The sequence below is a fragment of the Trachypithecus francoisi genome, unplaced genomic scaffold, assembly GCF_009764315.1.
Source record: "Trachypithecus francoisi isolate TF-2019V2 unplaced genomic scaffold, Tfra_2.0 Contig01579, whole genome shotgun sequence".
In the NCBI taxonomy this organism is placed as follows: domain Eukaryota; kingdom Metazoa; phylum Chordata; class Mammalia; order Primates; family Cercopithecidae; genus Trachypithecus; species Trachypithecus francoisi.
In genome coordinates, this window is record NW_022681442.1 from 13,021,019 (window position 1) to 13,048,365 (window position 27,347).

Below are 27,347 nucleotides of genomic sequence, written 5' to 3' on the forward strand. Positions count from 1 at the left end.
AACAAATTTTAAAATGCATCTGCAGTAAAATTATAAAAAATAAAGATAAATTCAAATCATAAAATATATTTATATAAAAAAGACAAACTGTAGTACTTTTTGTAGTGCTATTTATGTAGTGCTGTATATTTATAGCGTATAAAGATCTTAATCGACCTTGTAAGAATAATATTAAGACTCCAATGAATAAATGGACCAAAGATTGCCCAGACAATTTAAGTTTGAAGAGATACATTTGTTTAAAAAATATTTAAATTAGCTAGTAACAAAAATGCAAATGAAAAGTACCACTTATTTAATTTATTTATTCTAACTTTTAGGTTCAGGGGTACATGTGAAGGTTTGTTACAAAGGTAAACATGTAACACGGGGTTTTGTTGTACAGAGTATTTTACCACTCAAGTATTAAGCCCAGTGCCCAATAGTTACCTTTTCTGCTCCTCTCCCTCCTCCCGCCCTCCACTCTCAAGGAGATCCTAGTGTCTGTTGTTTCCCTCTTTGTGTTCATAAGGTCATATCATTCAGCTCCCACTTACAAGAGAGAACATGCAGTATCTGGTTTTCTGTTCCTGTGTTAATTTGTTAAGGATAAGAGACCCCAGCTCCATCCATGATCCTGCAGAAGACATGATCTCATCCCTTTTTATGGCTGCATGGTATTCCATGGTGTATGTGTACCACATTTTCTTTATCCAATCTGTCATTGATGGGCATTTAGGTTGATTCCATGTCCTTGCTGTTGTGAACAGTGCTGTAATGAACATTCACATGCATGTGTCAAAAGTAGCATTTATTTTTATTAGGTGAAAGTTTTACTAGCGTTTATTTTTATTAGGTAATAGTTGATGATCATGAGATTTTTAGTAAAATAGGCAAATAGTAATTATTGGAAGTAGTAGAAGTTAGTATAACACTTTTGGAAAACAATTTGGCAATACAATTCAGGATCTATGAAATGTTCCTACTCTCTGACACACTCTAATCACTATTGGGAATTAATTCAAAAGAAATAATTAGAAAGTAAATATGATATGTAGAGGAACATGTTCACTGAAACATCATTTGTAATAGCAAAAAAAAAGAACTAAACAACAATTACAAAGTATAATTATAAATATTATGTGACAAGAGAAGTTTTACATGATAACATTAAGTAAAAAAAGAGCATATCACAAAATTGTGTAATAGTTGTAGTACAACTATATAAAATGTGAGTAATAGCCCAAAAGAAAGTATAAGGAAATTGTAAGAGTGGTATCATGCTGAAATTATGGGTAATTCTGAAATGTTATGTAATTTTTCTAGGAAAACCATTTCAATCAGTGTGTGTGTGTGTGTGTGTGTGTGCATATAGTGTGGTGGTTGGTAATTATGTGACCTTGAACAGGTTACAGGAGATCTTTAAGCTTCACTTTGCCCATTTGTAAAAAGAAGATAATAATAGGATGCACTTCGTAGAGCTGTTACAAGGGCATAATGAGGTGATGCATGTAAAACACAAAGTACTAATGCCAGAAATCTGGCACCGAGTAACAGTTCATCATGGTTAGGGACACAGCAATGATTTTAGGTATGAGGCTGACGATCTGATTGTTGTCCCTGTGTTTTTGTATATCTCCATTGATTCTCCACTATTCAGAGAAAATTGTTCAAAATTCTAATCTCGACATTTAAAGATCGCCATTGTTTTGCCCATCCTATCTGTCTATTTTCATTTTCAACCCCCTAAGATGAGTTTTCTGCTCTCGTCAGGCCAATCTGAGATTTTTGTGTACAGTTTTGTAAACATTCAGCCGCTGAACAAATACGGAGAAACAGTCATACTTGGGCAGTTCTTCGTGTGCTGCAGGTACATTTATATTCTAGGGGAGGGAGACAGACAATAGGCATGCCAACAAACGGAACGAGAAAATGCTGAATAGTGCCGAGCCAGGCTGCTATTTCAGCGTTCTGCACTGTTACTGTGTGTTGATTGTTAATGGCAGGTTGCAGCCCTCTGATTGGTTAATATCTGTGCCATACCTGTTGTCAAATATTTTAAATTCAGGAAAATCAGTGTCGTGCCCACTCTTTTGCTTGGTTATTATTATCTTAAAAAATCACAAAAGTTCACTTCATCAACCCAAACTCTTACCAGCCACCAAAGCTCAACCCAAACTCATCCCTTCTCTGCAAAATGCTTTCTCCCAGTGTTCTATTCCACTCACCACTTCTTTCTCTAAACATTATTATCTGTTCTACTCACTTTTCTTTAGCTGGATAGGAACATCCCCAGGGCAGAAAAAAATTGTTTATTGGTTAGGTGGTTTTTTTTTTTCCTCTTAATAATTTGTCAAAATTTCTGTTACGATGCTGAACATACGTACCCTATAAATATGCTTTTGAATCAATGAAACATGTTAACTAAGAAAAGATCTCAGCAGAAAAGATCAATCGTGATTCTGATTTACTTCAAGAGGAGGCACCAACATTGACCCATCAATAACTCCTAGAGGAGATTTTCTGAGATTACTTTCCCTAGGCCTTAGTAAGGGACCAGTTCTGAGAGCAAACTGGGGCCTTGGTCGAAGGCTTGGCCAGGAACAACGTCGCATATACAGTTCTGCCACACTGGGGGATTTTCTTACAAGGCCATTTAAAACTAACTAATACGTGAGAAATAGCTGAAGTCTTGGTGCTGTCTTGCCTAATTGAAGTGCCTTTTTTTCTAAGATGGTGCTGTGTTGCCAATACCCAGACAGCCAACTCAGAGGAGGAAACAGAAGACGTAAAGACGATAGCTGAGTGCTCAGCTTGGATCGAGAGTGTAACTCAGAGAAAAGGTTGTATCCTCACCTCGAAAGTGCGCTGTTATAAAGAAATCAGTCAGCTTTATGCTGGCAATGCCCCAGCTCTGTATTAACTTCCAGATTAATGTCAGATCATACCCCAGGAATTATTCATGAAGCCCCTCTGTACAATGTAATTGCAGATTTTGGCATCCAGAGTGAAGTCTCATTGTTTTATAGATTAGCTCCTCTTCCTGTACTGCGGAAGAGACAATGATCTGACACAACTTAGTCAAGGGGGAAAAGGAGTTCATGTATTTCACATGAAAAAGCGTTTGTCAAGTGAGAGATCCTCGGTCTCACTTTCACTCCGCCTTGAGAATGGGAACCTGTGGCCACACTGAGAGGAGATGGCTCCGGACCCATGAATGGTGACTTTCATTGCAGATCTTTCCCATGTGAATGGAATGGCTCTTTATCTATGCTTAAGAATTAGTTTTACCAAACCAAAGCTCTACTAATCTCTGCTACAACATCACCAAATGTAATTTATGCATGTGGATGAAGAAGCCTACTGGTTTCCAGGGAAGGGTACCAACCAGCAAACAATCTAACTACAAAGAATCCTTAGAGACCAGTCAATGTAATCAAAATATTAATACATTGCAAAAAAGATTCAATATTTTTCCGCAAATGTCAAGTTACCTTGGGGATCAGCACCCCTTAATTGTGAGATCTTAGACGCTAGGATCCCTCAGACTGTGACTTGTAAATGTGAAGAACCGGAGCTCGTTTCTTAAGTGGAGTTTGCTTATTTTACTGTGTTTATAACAAAGATAATAATTTTGAGCCAATCACTGTGGGTCCACTTGGTACATGGGTAGTTTGCTTTCTATGGGATAAGTATGTGTGTGTGTGCTCATGAAAATGCATCTACAGATGTGTGTTTACATATATATATATATACACACACACATGTGAATATACATGTATATATAACTTTTGTATAAAAATAAATATATTCATCTGGATCATTTAATCCACCAATTTAAATATTTGAGCAATAACATTCTCACGTGTCTCATCTCTACTTGACTAGATGTTTATAACTTTGACTTGAGCATGATTAGTTACTGAGAAAAAAGATTAAGGGAGTGGGAAAAAGCAACAAGAGTTTTAGTACAGCAATTTTGAAAAACTTACGGAGGTTCCTAAAAAAAAACCCTAAAAATAGAATTACCCTATGATCCAGTAATCTCAGTTCTGGGTATTTTCCCAAAAGATTTGAAGTCAGCTTGTCAAAGAAGTGTCTGTCCTCCCATGGTCACTGCAGCACCAGTCACAATAGCCAAGTTATAAAATCAACCTGTATCCACTGCAGATGAATGAATAAAGAGCATGTGGTATGTATACACAATGGAATACTATTCAGCCTTAAAAAAGAAGGGAATTCTGACATTTGCCACAGCAGTTGGAGAGCCATATGCTAACTGGAATAAGCCAGGCACTGGAAGACAGATACTTCATGTTCTCATTTATAGGTAAAATTGAAAACAATTGAATTTGTAGAAGCAGAGAGTAGAATGGTGGTTACAGAGGCTAGAGAGTGAGAGGAAAGGGGAGATAATGGTTGAAGACTACAAAATCTCAGACAGGAGGAATATAGTTTTTCTTTTTTTAGTTCTATTGCACAGTGTGGTGAATATAGTTAATAATGGAGTATTGTACATTTTAAAATTGCTAAAAGAGTATATTTCAAAAGTCCTCACCACAAAAAGTGTTAAGTATTTGAGGTGATGGGTATGTGAACTAGCTTGATTTAATTCCACATTGTATTCATAAATCATAACATAATTTTGCATCCCATAAATCTATACAAGTATAAGTTATCAATTGGCAATAAAAAGGAGTAGAAGGTAGGTTACTAAAAATAGTTTCACACATGGTGATGAAGAACAGGCCATTATCATGGGCTTGTTCTGTGACCTGTGAATTGACCTCAGGTTGTTTTCGCCCATGGAAATTCATTAAAGAAAGATGCAATCCAGTATACAGTAGAGTCTAATAATAATTTAACTTGAAGTTTCATAAAGGTATGATTTATCGTGGCCTGATGAACTAGATGCAACTATTTCCCTCATATCACCTCAGCTATTTGGGAAATTGGGTAAGAGAGGAGATTCATTATATACAGTATTCACTGTGTATATCTGTATCTTATACCTACAGGTGCTCCACTTTTTAGTAGAGAAAAAATATCTTCTGGCAGATCTGCAATATCCCCAGTTGCTCTTCAGCAACCCTTAAGAGTGTTTGAGTTAGTACCTGCCAACCCACTTTAATTCTGAGAACCCTTCAAGAATATTCTGCACCACTGTGGCGTGGAGTTTTATCGAGCACTGTATGAAATAGAAAATGCATTTCTATTTCATACAGATGAAACTTTGAGCATAAGGATGCAATGTTTTGCTCTGTGTATTACTGAATTGGCACTGCAACTCCTATGTAATTTTTTGTGGGCAAATATATCCTTTCTATTTGTGAATTTTCCTAAATACAAAGTCTCCGGACCCTGGATAATGAGGACTTTATAGCTCTTCTAGCATTCTTTTAGATTATGACATTTTCCAACACAGAGATCTCTCCGTACAAAGGAATCTTTTGTAAAATTAGAAAGTGGGAACTCCAGGTGAGGTTTTGCATTCTATGATGGTCATTTTAGACATTCTTTATCTTTAATTGCTTGTTTACTGTCTGTTTTCCCCATCAGTATGTAAGCTCTACATTGTAGAGACCATGTCTGTCTTGTTTACATCTGCATCTTCTCTACTTAGCCTCTGATCTGTAGATACAGGGTGCGTGCACATTAAATATTTATTGAGTAGGTGAATGTGTGTCTACTACACAAAAACTCTTTCAACTATTAGCCTTGTTTTATGAGGTCCTACAAAGAAGATACCAAAAATTCCTGCAAAGCTAGCCCCTTTTCTCAAGAATCAGAATTTATAATACTATTTGTCTTATATGGGTTAACTGTGACAACCTCGGGAGACAAATAGTTTTATTATATATAGTATATATATAACATATATAGGGTTAATCATAGCAATCTATATAGTATATATTAACTATATATGTGTCTGTTATATATACAACACACATATAGTTAACTTATACATATATACATTTCATATATGTTAACAATATATAAATACAGTTATATATGTTAACTATATAATACAGTTTTATTTGTTAAATGTATATAGTTTTATATATAGTTAACCCATATATATACAGTTATATATGTTTACTATATATAAATAGTTATATATATATATAAAACTCCGAGTGTGTGTGTGTGTGTATATATATATATAAACTATAACAACCACAGGAGACAAATAGTATTATAACTTCATATTACAGAAGAGGAAGCTCAAGCTTGGAGAGGTTATTTAACTTGGGCAAGGCCTCACAGTTAATAACAGTCAGAGAAGTATTTATACCCAGGCAGTCTGTTTTCACGGTCTTAACCCTCATCATATTCTGCTTCTTCGTGTTGTGAGAATATTAGAATAATTATTCCGATTTAGTGTTGTTTTATTTCCTTGTTGCCAGGTCATTAGTGCCAGGGCAGGGGCACATACAGCATTTGATTGTCAGAGAGAGATGTTAGAATCTTTTACGGTTTTCACTGACAAATTCTCTGTTTTTTTCCAAACACGTAGGCAGAATAAATTGGTATACCTGCATATCTGGAGAGAAGAAAGTGTATTTCTAAAAATCTCTGAAGAAAAAAAAAGAAAAATTTGTTTTGTAAAATCCCAAAATGATTTCCCGTAGCTTAGTGAAAAACCCACCCACCTTAAGGGAAAACCTTTCGGCTGTTTGTGGGCCACTTCGTAAGCAGACGTCGGTCCATCCAGCAGAGGGCGGACAAGGTAGCAAAAACCTCCAGGTTTCCAGCTGTGCAGCCTGGGCTCTTAGGCAACTCTGGAGACTTCTAAGCCACGGGCTGAGGATGTTGTGCAACATGGTTGCCGCCAGGCTGTTCGCACAGGAAGAGAGAGTGCTGTCTCTACTGGAAGAAAAATAGACAGTGAGAAGCCTTTGATAGAAAGACTTGCCATGTCTCTACTTGGGACAGTCTGTGTGTGAGAAAATGTGGTGCTTGCGTGTTACATTTAGAATCAAAACAGAGTTGACTCCAAGGACACTTTGGCGGGACCTGGATTCCATTTTCATTAAGGAAAATGAGGTTGGAGTGCGGCAGGGTGAAAGGATGCTGATGCGAAATCACACAGTTTAGATCTGAAGCGACCTTAGAGGACATCTAATCTCTTCAGCAATAAAATGGATGAAAAAGAATTTTGTTTGTTGTTGTTGTTGTTTAATCACTAATTTCACAATAATGGTGGTGAGATCAGGGGATTCAGACCAATTCTCCCAAGGAGACCAAACATGGCGCCCTCCGCTGCCATTCTTAATCTGTGACGTCTCCCTCTCCAGGCAGTCTTGCCTCATGACTCTGCTGTGAGCACTGAGGAGGGCCAGGGTTACTGAAGTCAGCCTCTGCTACCTTCACAGAAAACAGTCTTCAAAACCATTAATTCTGTGCTGGGGTTATACAGTGTTATCATGAGGGAACTCTTTTGAACTCAAAGTTATTTTGAAAACATGTGGTGTGTGTCCTATAGTGTGAGACAAAACTAGAAATTCAAAATATTCTGGTGAGCTCTCAGGGATGACCTGTGAAAGCCATGATAACTCCATGCAGATAGGGACTTGCCGACTCCTCAGCACTACGTCACATGCCCTTTCTTCCAGAGCGTTCCTTTGAATATACTGTGGATAACACTGATTACCAGGCCTTCAGAACAGGGTGACGAGTACAATAAAACATTTTGCAAGCTTTCCCCTCACCATATTTAATTTTTGCAGTTGTACAACATGGAATGAGAAAAAGGCTGTTGTTTTCTCATTTTGACAATAATGTAGCAATAAAAACAATAATAAATAAATAAAATATGCTCTCTGCTAGAAATCAGTGCGCTTAATTTCAGGGCAATACCAGTTTCTGTGGCTGGGTTATCAGCACTGCATGTTTATAATGGAATTACTAGCAGCTTCCTCAGCAGCGGTGGGCAAAGGGCTTGCACTTAGAAAACACACAGAATTGGAATCTGACAGTCAAGTGTCTCTGTCGCCCCTGAAATCATGATCTGTGCTTTCTTCACCAACGCAGGTGAACTCTTCATCTGAAAGTTATCACGTTTAGCCCTCGCCAGAATGGATGCAGCCAGGAGCTGATCTGTCCTTCAAAGGGCAGGATCCTTTTCTGTGCAGAAAAATAGAGGCAGCGGCCAGAAACTTCAATCAGCGCTTTCAGATTCCAAAACTATGACACTGTCGCACTGGTGTCATTAAAGCTAACTAACCATATTAAATAAATATTAAAATATGGGCTCCTTTGCATAACATAATGAGCAAAACTGCTTTTAAGTTTCTCCCTGTGCTTTGAGGTGAGGTGGCATTTACATTCCCGAACTTTGAAGTCAGAACAAAATGTACAGGTAGAGGGTACTAGATCAAATAATAATCAACTTCAAAAAGCATTTTGGCTGTTGGATGTCCCAGGGCTAATTTCCTCTAGACATTTTAAATGTAAATGTCTAAACTCATTTAAAAATTGTAAATTGGTCTAGGTTCAATCAAAAAGCATCCTGACGCAGAACAGGGAGACTAGGCTAATTGTCATTTGTTTGTCAAATGAATTCCATTTGGAAAGCAATGAAACCTCCAAGCTAATTCTTTTAAGGTGAGCTGGTAGTTGTATTATCAGTTAAATGCAGTAAAATGCATAATCATACGATGATAATGAAAACTGAACCTGTGTTAGCGCCGGGGCTCTGCCTGCCACGGGGCATAGAGTGATGAAACTTAAGTACTGTAATGTTGCCTTGGCCACAATGGTACCAAGTCTGGTCTTTAGCCTTACAGACACTTTCTTTGCATTTTAAAAAACTTTATCAAAGCACCGTGGCAATATAGAAAATGTCAAAGTGAAATGCACTGTAGGCAAATTGAGATTTCATTAAGTTTAAATTTATTGCTTTTGACTGATGTATTACCATGCTTGTTAAGAACCAGTAATTTGGAATATCTGTCTGCCTGGTAAAATAGCTTTGTCTCCTTGCATATTACTTTGTATAGACTTTGAAAGACCACAATAATTCAGAGTGTGCGTGGGTTGTTTTTTTAGTAATGTTTGGAAAATTGTAAGGCATCTGGCCTTGTGCTCTGACAAACTTCCACATACTTCATCAAGGTATTGGAGGTTAATTGTAGAACTCTCATTTATGGGACTTCTGTGAATCTTGCCAAACCGTATGATGCGTGCAAAAGTGGAGAATTGGAAACGTCTCTTCTGCTGATCTGTTTCTTCTTCATACTCATGAAATGGACATAGATGAGTAATGAAAGATGAATAATGATGAAGGATGCGCCATGTTCAGTCAACAGAGAAACAGAACTATAGTGGTTTAGGGAAGGCAGATGATATAGTTCAACTGAGATATTTTACAAATAAGAAAAGAGAGACCCAGATGTTACGTAGCCCTGGCAGAAGTAGACGAGAACCCAGGATGCCCTGTAGCCATTCACGTCTCAGCCTTGATGTCACCTGCTCAAAAAGGTCTTCCTTCGCAGCTCTAGCCTTGGGTCCTTTTCTACCAGAGTTGTGGGTCTCTAACACAGCAGTTGGCAACATTTTTATGTAAAGGGACACACAGTAGGCCAAGAGGCAAAATTGACGATATCATGTAAGTACTTAAATGACAACAGAGAAAACAAATGAGCACAATTTAAAAAAAAAAAAAAAAGGATACTCAAAATAGGACAAAAAAGCATAATTTTTTGTAATGTAGGTCTATGAATGAGAAGACATATTCCACTTGTTGGGGTTCAAATATAAAAGCCATTCTTAGCTTATGGGCCATATAAAAACAGGCAGTGGGCTGACTTTGTCTGTAGGCCATAGTTTGCAGACCCCTATTTTGTCACGTTACACTGCTTCATTTTCTCCAGTGGACACAATCACCTTCTGATTGTTTACTGGTTTAATTGCCAGTCTTCCCACAGTAGAAAAGGCAGGTCCTGAGAACAGAGGCCTTGTCTGTTCAGTTTGCCTCTGTGTCTCCAGCTCCTGGAATAATAATAGGTGCCACAGTCCCATGCCTGGTGCATTAGGTAGTAGTTACTCAGTTCATGTTCTATTAATATAGAGTGAATCTAGATCCTACCATCAAACCGAATAGATAAGATAAGAATAGGAGATGCTCCTTGTTCATTTAGCATTTCTTACTTACCTTACAGCAGTAGTAGTACCAAAATAAATAACTCAAACTTCAGGTTATTTCTGACTTACATCAATATTTTAGTCCCTGGATTCCTTTCTGATCTTATTATTACAAGGAGATAATACTTAACCAGGACATGGCATATTTTAACATCCTTACTATTCTGTCTTATTTGGCTGTTTATAAATACCCTCTTGGTCACGATCATAAATGAGTTGAATTCTGTCCATCTGCTCTACCACTTCTCTACCTCCAAGTCTGGGTTTTCTGCAGGGGAAAGCAGCACCTTGTGGCCATGTACATTGCTTCAGGTTGACATCCTTTGTGAAGCCTTTCCTGAAGACCCCAACCTTCACAGAGCCCCATTCTCTGAATACCTTGTACTCTGCATCATGCAGAGTGTGCACTGTTCTGTTCCAGAGTAGTACATTCCTCTCCTTCTTTCATGGGTGTTGGTGTTATCTGCCCACAAGGATGGGGAATAAGCCTGACAGTAGCAGTCCCTCTCTTCCTTTGATAGGCTACATAGTACCTGAAACATAAAACATGCCATATTCTTTTTTGTATTATCCTTAGAGGAATAAGATGAAAATCATTTTCAAAAACTCATATTGAGAATTTCATTTTAAAACACACATACCCACACACAGGAAGGAAGAATTTTCAAGGTAGTCATAGCCAGCTCAACTTCTTATGCCACTAAATTGCAACGAAAATTCATAATCAGCAAAGGGACCTTGAGTCACTTTGAGTGTGCCGCCCATAAAGAATTATTTCATAATTATCAGCATAAGAAGCTTTCTATGAAGATGTTTCACATCTAGCTTTTTGGTAAGCATTCTTGCTGACTTGAAGTTAATCAAGGGATTCAAGGAACCGGTAAGGTCAGGCTTGCCTAGACTGTACTTGGTAGAAATGCAAACCCTTCAGATATCTGTCATCAAAAATATACGCCGGGCGCGGTGGCTCAAGCCTGTAATCCCAGCACTTTGGGAGGCCGAGACAGGCAGATCACAAGGTCAGGAGATCGAGACCATCCTGGCGAACACAGTGAAACCCTGTCTCTACTAAAAATACAAAAAACTAGCCGGGCGAGGTGGTGGGCGCCTGTAGTCCCAGCTACTTGGGAGGCTGAGGCAGGAGAATGGCGGGAACCCGGGAGGTGGAGCTTGCAGTGAGCTGAGATCCGGCCACTGCACTCCAGACTGGGCGACAGAGCAAGACTCCGCCTCAAAAAAAATATATATATATATACATATATCCCGAGGTTCTGAAATCCATGAATGTGCTTTTATCTGACATAAACTGTCTGTTCCATAAGACTCTGTTGGAATGAAGAAATCTCTCTGCTTTGCTGGCCTAATAAAAATAATTAGTAGGAGGAGAGAAATGGGCAGATTCCCAGAGTTGTCTTTGGTCATTTCCACATGATTAACATCAGAGGGACTGGCAGGGAGAAAATGTCCCCACAGTCTTCTAATTGAGGACTGGTCTTTAGGGCAGTGGTTCTTAACTCGGGGGAGTGAGGTCAATTTTGCCCCTCATGGGACATTTGGCAATGTCTGGAGACATTTTTTATTATCTTAATTTGGGAAGGGGAGAGTTACTGATATCTTGAGGGTAAAACCCAGGGTTGTGGCTAAACTTCCTTTGATGCACAGGACAGCTCCTGCAACCAAGAATGGTGTGGCCCCAAATGCCAGTAGGGCCCCTGTGGTAAAATTCTTCTTTTAAGGCAAACCTTCTTCATTTGAGAACCTCTGGAGTGCAGATGGGGAGTGAGTTGGGGCTTCTTGCCTTGACATTTGGATTGTATGTAATGGGACCAAATAATGCCAACTATGGAGCGATCCATGGAATTTGAAGTGTAGCGTAGAGAGGTGCATCGGAAGGTATCAGGCAATGAAACATACTGACTTGATGAATTTGGAGAAAGAGGTCCCCAAAACACCGTTTCCTGCCCAGTCAGCAGAACCACATGTTGTTTGAAAACTCACATGTCCCAGTTGAACTGTATCTTTTGTAGTCTTCCAGTACCCTATGAAATCTCACTGTATTATCAATTTGCTGAGCCCTAACTAGCTAAATCACTTATTTACTAGAATTTTTTCTGTGCTCTAGATTGTTCGTGGTGAGGAAAGCACCACACACACAAAAAATCTAATTTATAATGGGAATTATATATATTTTAAAAATAAATTGTATTTTAAAATTACAACTTATTCAGTATACTTTCCATTACTTTCTATGACTACAATGACAGTTTGGTCTACAGTGATAACTCTGAAGCAATGAGTGACCCTAATTCAGCAATGAAAGACTACCTGGAAATACATATTATGTCACAAGACAGGGGAGTTAAAAGAAATTTCAGCCAAGGTTGAAGCAAGAAGAAGTTTCTTAAAACTTCTGCTGTGTAATCCTAGCACTTTGGGAGGCCGAGACGGGCGGATCACGAAGTCAGGAGATCAAGACCTTCCTGGCTAACATGGTGAAAACCCGTCTCTACTAAAAAAAAAAAAAAAAAAAAAAAAAAAAAAAATACAAAAAGTTAGCTGGGCGTGGTGGCAGGCGCCTGTAGTCCCAGCTGCTTGGGAGGCTGAGGCAGGAGAATGGCGTGAACCCAGGAGGTGGAGCTTCCAGTGAGCCGAGATCACGCCACTGCGCTCCAGCCTGGGCGACAGAGCGAGACTCTGTCTCAGAAACAAACAAACAAACAAACAAAAAACTTCTGCTAATCAGAAAATTAAGTCAATTCCTATATTCTAACTGATTGGTGTTTTACGGAATGTTGTAATATTATATATTGTGGAGGTGCATCTTTACAGAACACTCCATGGTTTCTCTAAGTAATCTATAACTCTCTGAGTTATTCATCTCTGAGTTATCCATAGTTATCTGAGTTATTATAGTTCTCTACAGTTATTAGAATGTTACTGGATTGAGTCTTTTGAAACAAGTAGAAAATATTACTCTCTAACTGTGCTAGGTGTATTACATAGGGACTTTATAATCTTCCCAACAATCCATTGGGGTTTAAATTTTTAGTCATATTTAATAAAGATTGAGGTTTAGAGCTACTAAATGGCTTGCCCAAGGTCATATAGCTGGAAAGGACATAGCTGTCTATGAATCCAAGTCTATCTAGCTTAACTACTGTATGGACGTATTGAAATGCTTAAATGCCTTTTGTGGTTATAGAGTGACATTTTTATGACTCCTTATCACAGTGGTACAAAAGAAAAATAAAAATCTGTTAGTTTTTTTTTTTTTTTTAAATCAGTCTGGCTAACCTATAATTCTGAGGGCAGAAAAGGGAATTTTATGGACAGACTTATTTGAGTTTGCATTGACCTAATCAAGTTAACTGGGAAATAAGCAATCAAATGAGTAAACAAACTTTCATTTGACTCTAGAGTCACAGTTCAATATATGGTTCCCAAACCAACAACATCAGCATCACCTGGGAAACCTACTACAAATGTAAATTCTTAGGCCAAATCTACTAAATCAGAATCCCTGAGGTGGAGCCGACACCCCGTTTCAACAAAGGCTCCATTGTTCTGTTGTACATGCGTATTGGAGGATCTCGGCTCTAGATAGAACTTACATTACTTATGGTGTCCATTTGAGCTCGTAACCTCCACACGGCTACATCTCCAGTACCTTAATTGAAGTTTTTCACATTCTGTGCTTTACTTTTATTAGCAAGAAATAGTTGACAATAAGAAGCTGAAGTCTCAGGCTTGTTTAAAATGCCAGTTCCCCAGGTGTATCCTAATAAATTCAACATGTGCTCAGCTCAATCTCATACATTTTCTACAGCCATAGGATTATAGGATGTTAACCGATGGCCTCAGCATTGACTTGGCAGTCGTGCAAATTCCTGACTTTAGGTGAAGTTTATTCAATATAGTTTTAAAATTTAATGTAGTTTAGCTTGATAAGGTTATTTAAAAATTGGTAATCTGCATTTGATATGGATGATAACTCTTAATAATATGAAATAGTTGAATGTTCTTAAACCATTCTGAGCAAATGGGAGATTGCTGTCTATTTGTTTCACTCTGGAGCTTGCCAAACTTTTAATGGAAAGCCAAGTGCCTTCTTCAGATGGTCATTATGAAATAGAAAAACTTACTGATTCTTAGAGAATTCCTGCTTTACACACACAACTTCTGAAAAGAGATTGTAGGATCATAAGTGACTCATAACAAAATTCTCAGAGTGCCTATTTTTGAGGGAGGGTCCTTGTTTTGATCCTTCTCTTCCATCCTAAGGTGTCTCCTGTGAACTAGTCCAGGGTGGGAGACAAGTAAAAGAACACAATGTTCTACTCAGCAGGCTTCTGTCACTCCCCCACCCTTGCATGCATTTCCCAACGATCGTACTTATTAACTTAATTTTGTTGGACTTGTAAGATGAAACATACAAATTTACATATGTCAATACACTTGTTTATGGAGATGTGTGTTTCCAGGCAAGAACCAGTCGAGACTGTGGAGAAAAGAAGTGGTAGCCCCATTCTAAGTTATCCACCTGCCATCCTACACTCTGGATCTTCTTGGGATTATCTTAATTCAGACTTAGATTCTGGTTTTAAAATATCTTTAAAAATAAATTTGATTCCAAATTAGAACATGTAAAACCGTGCAACACACAAATGTAATAACAGAGTTGCTGTTCATGTTGCCATAGGAGAGAGGCAGGACAAATGCGGCACCTTGAATAAGTTTTACCTTTTTTCACCTTATCTCTTAATGTGTTACTGAATAATGAATAGTTTGAGGACCATGTTTATTTCAGCTCTGGGAATAGGGTCTGCCACTCAGGAGAAACAAGATAGATGTTTCAAACCAATAGCAGTGATAAGTGGCCCTGTGCGAATAAATTTGCATGAGGGATGCTCTACAAAACCCTCTCCATAGGCATCATGACACCTTACAGGAGAAAACTTGTGCTGGAGAAAAGTTGGAAGCAGTATGACACATAGAAGAGAAAAAAACCCTAACCAACTGCCCCCACCCCTTAGAAGCAACAGAAGCAGAGGCCCCATTTGGCTCAAGGTCTCCAAGTCCTGTTCAACATAAAAGTCAGACAGCTGTGAAAGTCCAGCCTGTAGGACAGTGTCCTGGGGATCCGTAAGAAAGAGCACCCATTGGACAAAGATATTGGAGTCATCTGCATAGTTGCCTCAGCAGTGCGAAATCACTCCTTGTGGAGGCAGACATTTGGAAACAGATAAAGCCCACGAAGAATGCCTCTTTTTGACTTCAGAGATGAATGTAGATGTGAACACATTACTGCTGTTTTAGGGAGACTCTTCTCTGTTACAGATAACTGGGATTGGGAATATTGGATTACCTAATAATGGCTCGCTTTAGTTCTGCCATCAGCACTTATCAGGTACATTAGTTTAAAACCTGCAATTTTGAACTCAGCATGATTGGGCTTTCCAAAGATTAAGTTACTGAACTTTTGTTGGTGAGTGTCTCTGCAAAATTTCCTGAAAAGGATAGTCCTCCTTCTTTGTGTGAAAGTGAAGCCAAATCACATACTTTATTGATATTTATAGACATACAAATGATAGAGCTAATGTACTTTAATGCCTGCTACTTGATGGAAAGGCTGTGGGCTGTGCTTTCGGGCTTTTGTTTTTCTTAAGATAATGTGGAGTACTGTAGTCGCTTTGTGAGCCTAATCAGAGTAGGTAGCTGTTTTTCTTTCTTTTTGTTTTCCCCAAAGCCTTATTTCAGAAAAAGGCTTACACCAAAAATCTATTAAAAAAAAGAAAGCTCTGTGTGTGCCCCTGATATGGGCATGGTCTTTACAGTGTTCTAGCACTAAAAATACATCCCTATGTCTCCTTAGTGGCTTAGGTGGAAACCGTAGGAACATGGAAGCTTTAACAAAGGCAAGTCGATTTTAACACTCCGTACTAAAAAATACCTACACTGAGGAAGAGAGTCTTAATCTCCCAGCCATGAAGATTTAATGTTTTCAGAGTAATTTTACAGACATTCTGCCTGTCAAGGCCCAGTAGGGTTTAGAGTTCTCGAGTCCCCACAGGCTTAAGCATCCAGGCATGAACCAACTTTGTAATTTTTGAGCAAGAGGAATAAATGTTGATCTGTGGTGGCTGAGCAGAATTAAGAAATAATTTGCCTGCCCTCTCCTTAGGGAGTTTGCATACAACTTCTGCTCATTAGAGGTGACTTACAAGACAATTTAAGGAAAAGACAGAGCAACTGCCTCCACCCCTGACACACACACATGTACACAGACACACACACACACACACCCCAGTTCAGTTCAGCCTTCAGGTCCTTCACTGTCTTGAAGCAACAGAAACAGGGGCCCCATTCGGCTCAGGGTCTCTTAAGGCCTGTCCAACATAAAAGTCAGAATATCCGCCAAAATTGGTAATAAAGTCTTAAATTTCTCGGAGAAAGGAATGAATATGTAAGAAAAATCGTAAATGGCCTGTGTGTATTGATAAGATGCTGGAGAAAGAGGTGGGGTTTGTTAAAACAAAAACAAAAATAAAAATCTGGTGTCCACCAAAGTCGATTTCTATTCTGGTGGTTCTGAAAATTCTGAAAGCTTAGATTTCTGGGAGTCATTGGTAAAATAGATTTTTGGTCACTTGTGTTCCTATGATGGTCATGGTTAAAATATATGTTTAACCTGAGCAATCTCTAGGGCTGTGGTTATATTTTGATTTAAAAAATTAGATTGACTGAAAAGTTTGTGAGAAATATAAACATAAGGCAAAGATAAGTAATATGCTTTATACCTAAATTTGTGTGTTGCAAAAATAGCAGAGCTCAAGCTATTTCATGTCATTATCCTAATCCACAAGCATTTAGCAACCTATGTCAATGGTATTTGCCTCTCAGGTTACACAAAGAAATCTATCTTAATAAAGTCAGAAAACTATAACCTGTTTCTGCATCATTTCTAATATCCTGGTAGGGGGTTCAGTCTCCATTTAACCAGAAGATATTTTTGGTGGTAAGCTGCTTTAAATGGTGAATCTGAAAGTAACACTCTTAGTATCCCATTCGCATTAGACAGAAAACTCTGAATTCTCTTTCTCTACTGTGTTGGTTCTGAATCTTAAGTTTGGATATAAAATGAATTTTTCTAGGGAACTCTCTTTTCCTGACCTGAGTTAAAATTTAGCGAGGGCTGAGATCTCCTGCCTGGTAGAAACTCCCAACTTGTATTTCTCACTGGTATATATCCAAGTGTCTATTACACAGATTCACTCCCAGGTGTGGGAATGTATGCAAATACAATCTCCAATCTTACAAACGGTCTGGCCAAACTCTTTACAGGGCCTCTGGCTTCAAATGGGGCATTAAGTAAATGGTTCATTTTATTTTTTATTCAAGCATCAGGAGACTTAGGCTTTTTCTCTAGCCATTTAAATCACCTATGAATTAAGACAATGAAAGGAATCGAATATTTCTCTTTAAACAAGATATACTGTTGTCAACTGCAGGATAAAGTCAGGAGTTAGATTTTGCCTGGATGCTGAATTCTCCTGGAGCACAAAGGGCGTGTAGAGGACAAATGGGTGCGGGAACATTAATGGAACACAGTTCCTTCTCAGAGACGTGACTCCAGAGAGGCGAAGAAAGGAAAAGCCAAGAGTGAGAGGTCACCCCGATAAGTACAAAGAAGTTGCTTCCAGCACTTTCTCCCATTGTGCCTGTTACACTTATTGGTGTGAATAATGTTGTTTTGTTTTCAGAAAGACAGTCATGAGCAAAAAAAAGAACAGTGAGTGATAAGCCAAGCTCAGGAAATTTGAGAATGACACATTTGTGATAATATATGTTAATTTAGTTGGAGAGATGTGAATATTTTCTTAAAGAACAAAGAGAAAGACAGACTATAGCTTAGAGTGACTCATTTAGACTTTTGTACAGGCATTACCCATGTTCAAAATGCACAAATCTTCTGGAAACAGTTTTTTCCCCCCAAATACATTTTGTTGTGGTGGCTTATTTATTTAAAATTACCATATTTTTCTTGCTTTGGAGATAAAAACTCTAGTGGAGCCAGACTTCAAATAGATGATGTTCTGAGCACATCAAAACAAAGAAAGTGTGTCTGAAACCAAATGAAAGCGTTTTTTGAATGACTCCCTCATCCATTCACGTCTCCTTTCAGCTTAGCGGCTCTGGCTCAGATAAAGTCCCGAACACCTCACAGCCTATTCAAAAGTATCAGATTCAACTGAAGGTGAAGAAAATGGGCTATCTGCAGTATTCATGAGTTGGAAACTTCCCAAATTTGACCATTGTCTGAATGACTTTACAACTGCTTGGGGTATGCATTACATAACTGATATTCACAGGCATCCAGTGCTCCTATCAAGCCAAGCCTTGTAAGCGAGTCCAAAGGACACCCGCCCTCACCCACCCCACTCCTCCCTAGCCCCATTCGTTCCTAACTCAGGTCCCAAGAAAAATACTGCCCAGTCTTTGAAGTGTGCTATCCTACTCCTTGGTTTACCAGACTAAGCTAAAGGCCTTGATAACACTTCTTCAAGTTCATGAACTAAAATGTTTTGCTTTCATAGCATTTGGGGTAGTTTTCTCTCTAATTGGATCAAAGCACAGTTTAGCACACCAAAACTTTCTGAAATCAAGAGACAGATTCCTTTACTGGGATAAGGTGAGAAATAAGCAAGAAAGTATTCAGCAGTCTGAGTGATCCTAGTTCTGCTCTGCCCAACGGGAGTGGAATTTTCAAGGCCCTACTATAGGATAAGAATTTGCAAGATGAAAGTGCTATTTATTTTTAATATTTTATCCTCAAAATAACTGTTGTGTGCTTAATATCCAACCTGAAACCAAGGTCAAACATAAGTACTTAGAACCTTATACCTCCAAAGCATGGGGTGGCAGAAAGGTCTCCTGAATTTGAGTCTCGGCTCTGTGTCTAAACTGTGACTTCGGGCAAGTAAGTAGATTTTTCTGGCTTATCTTTGCATCTAACTAATGAGGGTACTGAATCTCATCTCTAAACCACACCATTTTATCTGCTGTTCTCCTTTTATGCAAAATAGCGCCCTAGATAGATGTTAAACCAAGTGTGAGGGCTAAAACCGACACTGAACCTGGTGAAGAAAATGAGAGCAAAGGCCTCAAGAATAACAAGATTACTAGGCATCTATGGAGTGTTGAATTACATCCCTCCAAAAGATGGGTCCACATCCTGACCCTGGGAACCTGTGAATGTGAACTTGTTTGGAAAAAGGATCTCTGCAGATATAGTTAAGGTAAAGATATTAAGATGAGATCACCTTGGATTACATGGGTGGACCCTAAATCTCATGACAAGTGTTCTTGCAGAAGACAGAAAAAGAGAAGACACAGACACAGAAGGAAAGCGAAGTAAAGACAGAGATTGGAGTGATGCAGTCACAAGCCAAGGAAGGTCTGCAGGCAACCAGAGCCAGAAGACTGAAGGAAGAATTCTTCCCTATGGCCTTTAGAGGGGGCATGGCCCTGCTGGCCCCTTAATTTCAGACTTCTAGACTCCAGAACTGTGAGAGTATAAGTTTTTGTCAGTTTAAGCCATCCGGTTTGTGGCATTTTGCTGCTGCAGCCCTGGGAAGCCGATCCAGTGCTGGTGTGGCAGCTATCCCTCAAGCACATACTCACTGGAGGTTGCACGGGGCTATGCCAAGCACAGAGAGCCATTTCTGTCTTCTCCAATGCCAGCTTGGACTCAGGAAAGACCAAGCATGAGACTTTCTGGAAAGCTGCAGTGCTGTGGGGAATATATGAGCTGCTACTTCAGGAAAAAGCAGCTCTCCTCTCCTGCCTTTACTGTGTAACTCCCCCACCCCCAAACCCTCTTGGTATCATGGAAAGTCCGTGCACTTGACTTCAAGTCCATGCTTCTTGAAGGACTGAATGGTCTACTTGTAAGTTTTCTGAAAGGTTTCAGGAAGTAAAATTTTCTGGGCAGGAGTTTATTAGTAGTTGACTGATCTTAGTAGAAGGCAGCGAAAAGGGATGAAGAAAGAGGTGCCTGATCTGTCAACCTTACCTGAATCATCTCGACTACCAGCAGAGAGCAGCTTGGGCCAGTGGGAAAGAAAGAAGGATGTCATGGGGGTGGCCCACAGGCCTCACTGAGAGAGAAGAATTCCAACTGGTGACCCAACCTCCAGAGAGGCTGTCTCAGTCACTCTCATGCAATTCTGTGTGTCTCCCAGCTGCCAGTGTCTTGTTGGAGAAGGGAGACAGTGAGATGAGCTCACTGGAGATGAAGGTGCTGCTTCCCCGGCATAGTTCTCACTCTCACGTCTAGGGCTCTGACACACCATGTCCCCCAGTGAGAGGCTCAGGAGGGAGGTGAGATGGCTCAAGACAGCTTACAAGGACTTTCACCACCTGTCAGATCCCTCCTGACCCCTGTCCAGGTTCATCTTTGATACGCACTTAGAACTGAGCACCTCAGCTTTGGTGACTGGCCCCCTGCTTCTCGTCCCCATTTCCCCATGAGAACTTCAGAGTTCAGCTTAGCCATCACTGCCTCAGGGGAGCCCTTTGTGATCTAGATTGGGTCATGCACCTTTTTGAGGAGCTAAGCCACCTTGACATTACTCTATCAGTGCACCTGTTTCACTGAATTGCCAATAATTTTTCCGTACCCGCCTTTATCTCCTATGTAAGCTTCTTGGGAAGGAGCAGTATGTCTGTTTTTTTCTTTCTTTGCACTTTATATACCTATAATAATATATATTATGTTAATATGGCCTCATACAATTTCAGGCATTACATAAACATGATAATAAAAAGCGAATGTCCCCCTCACCCTACTACACCCTCATTCAATGTCTAAAAGGTAAAGTCTTTAATAACTATTTGGCAAGTCTCCTTCCAGACCTGTAGTTTTCCATTCACAAGCATGTGTAAATATACTCCACCCATCCTTCCATCCATTCATCCGTCTGTCATTTATATCTATCTATCTATCTATCTATCTATCTATCTATTATCTCTCTCTCTTTCCCTTTACTGTGTGTTTTCTACAAATTGCTTTTTTCCTTTAACATCAGGACTTGGAGATCTTTTCATATTGATACATGGTGATCTACATAATTTAATAGTAACTCACACACGGATAGATGGATGATCAGGTTGTTTTCACTATTACGAGCCATGCAGCAAGGCTCACCCTCTTTCATACATAGACTGCACAAATGTAAATATTTCTTTCAGACAGATATAATTGCTGAGTTAAATTTTTAACCACTCTGACAATTTCCACAGGGAACCTGCCTGCCTTCCTCCATCCTTTGCCTCTGCACTTGGAACTCTCCCAAAATGGCTTCTCTCTCAGAGGCATTTCCTCCTCTTTTTTTTTTGAGCTGTAGTTTCTGCCTGACTCTTAGTGTAGTTTTCCGTAGATTTGATCCCTTCTATTGTTCAGAGATTTCCCAAAGCCCTGGTCAGTCTCTTGCAGTTTCCAGCACTGTTATGAGGATGCGCGCGCGCACACACACACACACTCTCTCTCTCTCACTCTCACTCAGTCACACAGTCACTCACACAATCACAGCTCTGTTCTGATGATTTGTGAAATGTGGATGTAGGAGCCAGCAGACCTGTGAACTTTGCCTGCTCTCTTGAGCCAGGTTGTCACAACTTCTCTATGACTAGTACCCAGCATCATTATGTGACAACTATTAAGCAAGGAGAAAGCATTTGTTGAGAGCATAAATGAATTTTTGTTTTAGGCAGGTACTAACATTTGATCAAGGACCAATGATCCCTTAAATGGACTGATTTAGTACTGATTCCTGTGTTAGTGGATTATCCTTCAATTAACCACTCATAACTACAAGATGTTGTGTTGCTGACTACCTATGTGGGGATAAAAACGGAGTTGCTTTAAAGGAACACATTTGCATTCTTAATCTCCATATAAATTCAGGCTAAAGGATGATTCCTTGTTGTTCATGAGGGCCTTGAAACCTCCTACCAGATAGCAACAAGTAAATTTAATGGAACTCAATTTGATGACTTGTGTCCCACAAAACGACGTGTTGGTATACATGTCAGGCATTCGGCTTTTAAAATTTCCCTTCAGAGACGTGCTACCACTTAGATTTAAAGGGATACAAGACTGTTAATGGGACAGCATCAAAGGATGCTTAAAAACAACTACATGTCCAGAATACTTTGCTGAAATTTGCCAAGTTCCACTTGAGATTCACAGAACCTCTCCAGCAACCTGGATTCTAATTATTGAGCCCAAACAGACCCTCGTCTCCAGCCCTGCGCTTGCTCCCGTGTCCCCACCACCAGGTGCTGCAGATGTGAGGCCTGCTGGGCCTTCCTCGGCAGCCATCTGTCAGCGAGGCCTTCGCTCCTCCAGGCAACAGGCGTGTTGATAAGAATATACACTTTCTGCAGTTGACAGACTTTGCTATTCAAAACATTGTTAAAAATATGGCTATAGGAATTTAATTAGCAACTTCCATTAAGAGATTAGATGAGAAGAACAAAGAGAAACCAAGGGAAAGACTTCTTAATAAAATCGGAGAAGCTGCAGAATTATTCACAGCATAACAAAGGAAATGGAGAATCTGCTCCATGAATTGTTAGAGGTGACAGATGTATTCTGATGTTTTCTCACGGCCTGGTTGGTCTATGACTAATGAGGTACTGTGTGAAGGGCAGAACTTCAAAGAGCAACTCTCACCGGCTGCAGCTGGTAGTAGGTGTGGCAATGGGCAGTGTTGCAAGGCAGATGAACCTGTATGCTTTCAGATGTAGCCATGTGTTCCCTGGAGTTTGTGGCTAGTTGACTCAGCTCCGACATTCAGGGATTGACCCTAAATGGGCCAATTGGCTTATCACCATGCCATGATCTCTGGTGCCTCCATCAGTCGCTTGACTGACTCAGAGCTGTGTGCTGGGTCCAGAGGGGCAAGAGGATATAAATGGACCAGAACAAGTCCATCCATTCTATGAAGGAAACTGACTTTGATGAGGTATTCAGCAGTATCTCCGTTATGTGTAGATGGGGAAGGGCAGATATTCAGTTCTTATGTAAGTTCAGGGGAATTGCAGAACCCATTTTGTTTATACCCATTATATTGGCTAACAAAACAAAAGGTTGGTTCAAGATCCTATGGTTGAAGACCTAAGCATGAATTTCTGTGATTTCTTAATGCCAATGTTCTTCCTCAAGAATGTATAGTAGGGGAGCCAGGTGAAGAAATAGACCACTTAGAATAGCATTCTGGAGATCAGGCTTCCACTCAAAATGCTACCAACCATTCCTCACCAATAGCCACTTCTATCAGAATGAACTGTTTCCTCATACCCCTGAGAGAAAAGAATGGTTTCTGCGTTACAAAGCATCTCTTGCTTTTGATTTGATTGAAAGTGTTGATAAACAGATTTAGATAAGAATCCCCAATGCCATATCAGATAGTATCAATGAAAACAACTAGCTCGTTATCCTCATTTGTTAATTGACATCAACTCAGATGTTGTAAGTGATCTTTACATTTTCTAGAGGAAGTCCTGATATCCACAGGAAATCTGAAAATACAAAGATTTATATAAACTTGGATTTGCAGCAAAACTGACCCGTACTATAAATCTGTCAAATACATGGGTGTACATGGATTTTACTAGACAGATATGTCTCGTAAAGTTAAAATACAATTTTTATGAGATTAACTATGCTTAGCTCCGAAGTCAAAATTACGTAAAAGATACATTAATTAATAACAGAGTCATAGCCTACATACTGTGAATACAAGATATCTCTATAATGGGTTCTAGTTACTAAAAGGTTAATTCATTTTTTTATTTCCGAGAAAAAAATAAGGCAAATTCAAGATAATGAGATAGATTGGGTGGATTTAAGTGGGGGAAAGAAAGACAGAAAATTGCTGATGGCTTTGGCAAAAGAGCCAGAGGAAATTATCATCGTTGTCTTTTGTTCTTGTGAACTCAAAACTGTTTCTGGTAGTTGTTAGTGTAACGTGAACTAAATTAGAGAATGTGTGATTTTGGTCGTGGCTGAATACAGCCTGGCCTACTTCGGGTGGGTCATACTGCTGCCCGTAAGCCTCTGTGGGCTAATGCAACGATGACCTTGACCCCTTCTGGGGCTGGCACATGCTGGTGGGCTCTCTAATGCCACTGCTCCCTCCTGCTTGCTCCCTGGGTCCCCTTTCTTCATCTACTCTTGAAAAAGGCCACTTTATGATGCAAGGCTTATCATTACACAGTCTTTATCATTAAGGAGGGGAATCCCTGATCTGTATTTCCACAGAAAGAAAGGGCTAGAGAAGGCCAATGGCAATAAACACTATTTTTTGACATTGTTGGTAAAAAGGAGTCACACTAGTCCCCCCGCTTCAGTTTCCTTTTCCACACCATGCCACTGCAATAGACATCTGAAACACACCCTTCCTCAGAATCTGCTTCCTTTAGACTCAGCTTCAGAACTGAGCCAACTGCCCTCCTTCCTTCACAGACCTGGGAAGCCAAAGGTGCTTTCCTGCTTCTCACTTCTGGTGTTGTGGAATGTCGCTGCTGCTCTTGAGATGTCTCTGGCTATCAGCCAGGTTTAGCTCCTGGAACCTCTTGCTACAATACCATGAAGCTTTCCCAGGCTTCAGTTCCAGACAAGAACTCATTTGTTCCTCAGTATCTCTGAAATATTTACCGCAAGTCAGGCTCTCTGTTCTAGGCACTGGAAATACTGCACGAAAAAGAGAGAGAAAGAAGCCTTCCCTCATCGAACTTACATGACACTAGAGAGAGCTAGGCAACACACAAGGAAGGATGATGGTAAGCACCATGTAGTTTCCTCAGCTGAGAGAGGAAATATTGGGAATTCCTTTCAGGCACAGAGTTAAGACTTAAACCCATTGTCAGTTTAAGATGGAGTGTGTGCACAAAAATTAAACACCTCCTTAGATTTTTTTTTTTTAAACAATTATGGAACAGAAAATCTTGGAATGAGGAAGCATTCTTGGCTCTTGATCTTGAGCAGTCAGAGGTGGCCAAAGCTATTTGGGGATGGAGAGGGCTATCTGATCTTTAGGGAACAGACAGCCAGCTTGTCCCCAAGATTATCCTTCGAGGAACAACACTGTCCCTCCATCCTGCAGTATCTCTTTTAAACTTATGTTTAAATAGCTATACTTAAATGATAAGGCACTAGCCTTTCACCTCCAGGATCCTAACTGGATTCAAACTCTAGTCTTCTGGGAAATGAGTTTGGTCGTCTAAGCTGAGCCTCGTAGACAAAAGTCCTTATCTCCAAACTCCAAGCATAATTCAGCCCATCATAGCAGGACTGGAAGTCTGCTCTCGGGGAAAGAAAGGGAATGAGCTGGGGTTGAAAGTAAATTATTGAAGTAGTTAAATCAATCCTGAATTCAAATCCCAACTATTTAAATGATAGTACCTTTCTGTCCAGACCACAAAACTGCTTTTCAGCACTATGCTTTTTAGCTGCATTCCAAAAAGGGGGAAAAGTCATTTAGAGCAGTTAAGCCTCCAAAAATGAGGTCAAAGCTGCAAAGAAGCACAAGCGCGAGCACCTTAATAAATTTAAATTTTCTTTGAATAGTTTCCTTATCTATCTCCGAAGAATACCGGACGTCTTTGCCCCATATGTGCTGCAAGCAACGCCTGTGACTTTTATCTCTAATATACTTGAAGATGTCTAAACATGTCAGAGAAATATCATGTGCAAAGATTGTATGTTCTAAAGCAAATTTGGTCGGTTTAGAATAACACAACCAATGTTGTCCCCAAACACTCTAAAAATAAACACAGAATAGAACCAAAAAGGGACTGCAGAGGAGCTGGACTCTGGTTTACTCTGCTTGACTCAGAAAGGAATAATTACAGGCAAGGAGCTTTGACGACTTAGCCTATTGATGAGAAATACGCCACTGAGGGGTACTTGGATTGTTTTGAATAGTTTGCTTTCCAGGTATTCAGACTCAGGCATTTATTTACCCTGCTTTGGGCTGGCTCCCACCCCTCCACCTTCCATTTATCAAGTTAGAATTTTGCTCACAATAAAATGGGTGACAGTTTCATTACAGAATTACAGAATGGCATCACTTGTCAAACTTTGAATTACTGATCATAAAAATATCTGTTATGCTTTGAAGGGTTGTTGGAGGACTTATATATATATATAATATATATATATATATTATCAGTAGGACTGTTTAGTGCAACATGCACAAGGGAAGAGCAGAGATGGGGGGGTGGGGGCGAAATCAAACCCGGCTGAGGAGCCCAGGGTTTGCTGTCTCCTACCCATACAAACAAGCCTCTATCACAGCTCTAGACGGCAGAAATAAAAGGGAGCTTTTTGGCTCACAGCTATAAAAAAAATTATCATAGTGATGAAGTTCCTCAGCCATCAACAGAGCTGTGATAACGCTGTTTGATGATGATTTTCCCATGAATGTTAAACAGCCGCCACTGCGGAGGCAAAGGAGCTTATCTGCACCTAATACTGATCTCTAATTCCTGCCCTTCTTGAACCATCCATTTTCTAACAGCATTAACTGGCAAATTTACATCCCATCTTAATGCTGCTAAAGAGGACAGGAGATGAAGAGTAAATGACAGCAGTGTAATGAGGGTGGCTTTTTTCTCCTTTCTCTTTAATGGCTGAAGATTTACACAATTGTCTGTAAGCTTATATAGAGAGCTTACCTGAACCTTTTCCCAGCATGGATTCAACTTACAGGAGCTTTTGTTAACTAAACACACATAAATATTTTTAAGGAGGTTTAATAGTATGACTTCAAAAGGAAGCCAAAGGATGGAAAAAGAAAAAAATTATGAATGTCATCAATAATATAAATGTCTTAAAGGGCTAATGATTTCTGAACAAACAAGGTTGTAAAAATAATGTTCTGTTAGGTTCCTACATCACTAAAAAGCTTTCAATATATTAAAAAATTATTAATTAAGACAAAGATTTAAAGAAAGCTACGTTCCTCATGCCGCCAAGACCCGGGATTTCTCTGATCATGTACCATCCATCAAAATACTACCTGTTCACTAACAGGGTGTGAAGAGCTAGAAGGCAATTTCAATGGTAAATCTGAATATAGGGAACTACAATAGCTAGATGTGGGAAAATCCTATTTGTGCCTCCAGATGATAAAAGAAACCAAATAAAAATCACC

General features: G+C 39.5%; 1 long non-coding RNA gene across 1 annotated transcript; it reads right to left on the reverse strand.

The window, feature by feature from the left end:
- Positions 1-318: 318 nt before the first annotated feature.
- On the reverse strand, positions 319-23,764 carry LOC117064351. The gene is made up of 3 exons (XR_004429398.1): positions 23,754-23,764; positions 18,280-18,282; positions 319-462 (listed from the first exon to the last, which is right to left on the reverse strand). It is a non-coding gene; the product is annotated as an uncharacterized LOC117064351 (long non-coding RNA).
- Positions 23,765-27,347: the final 3,583 nt, after the last annotated feature.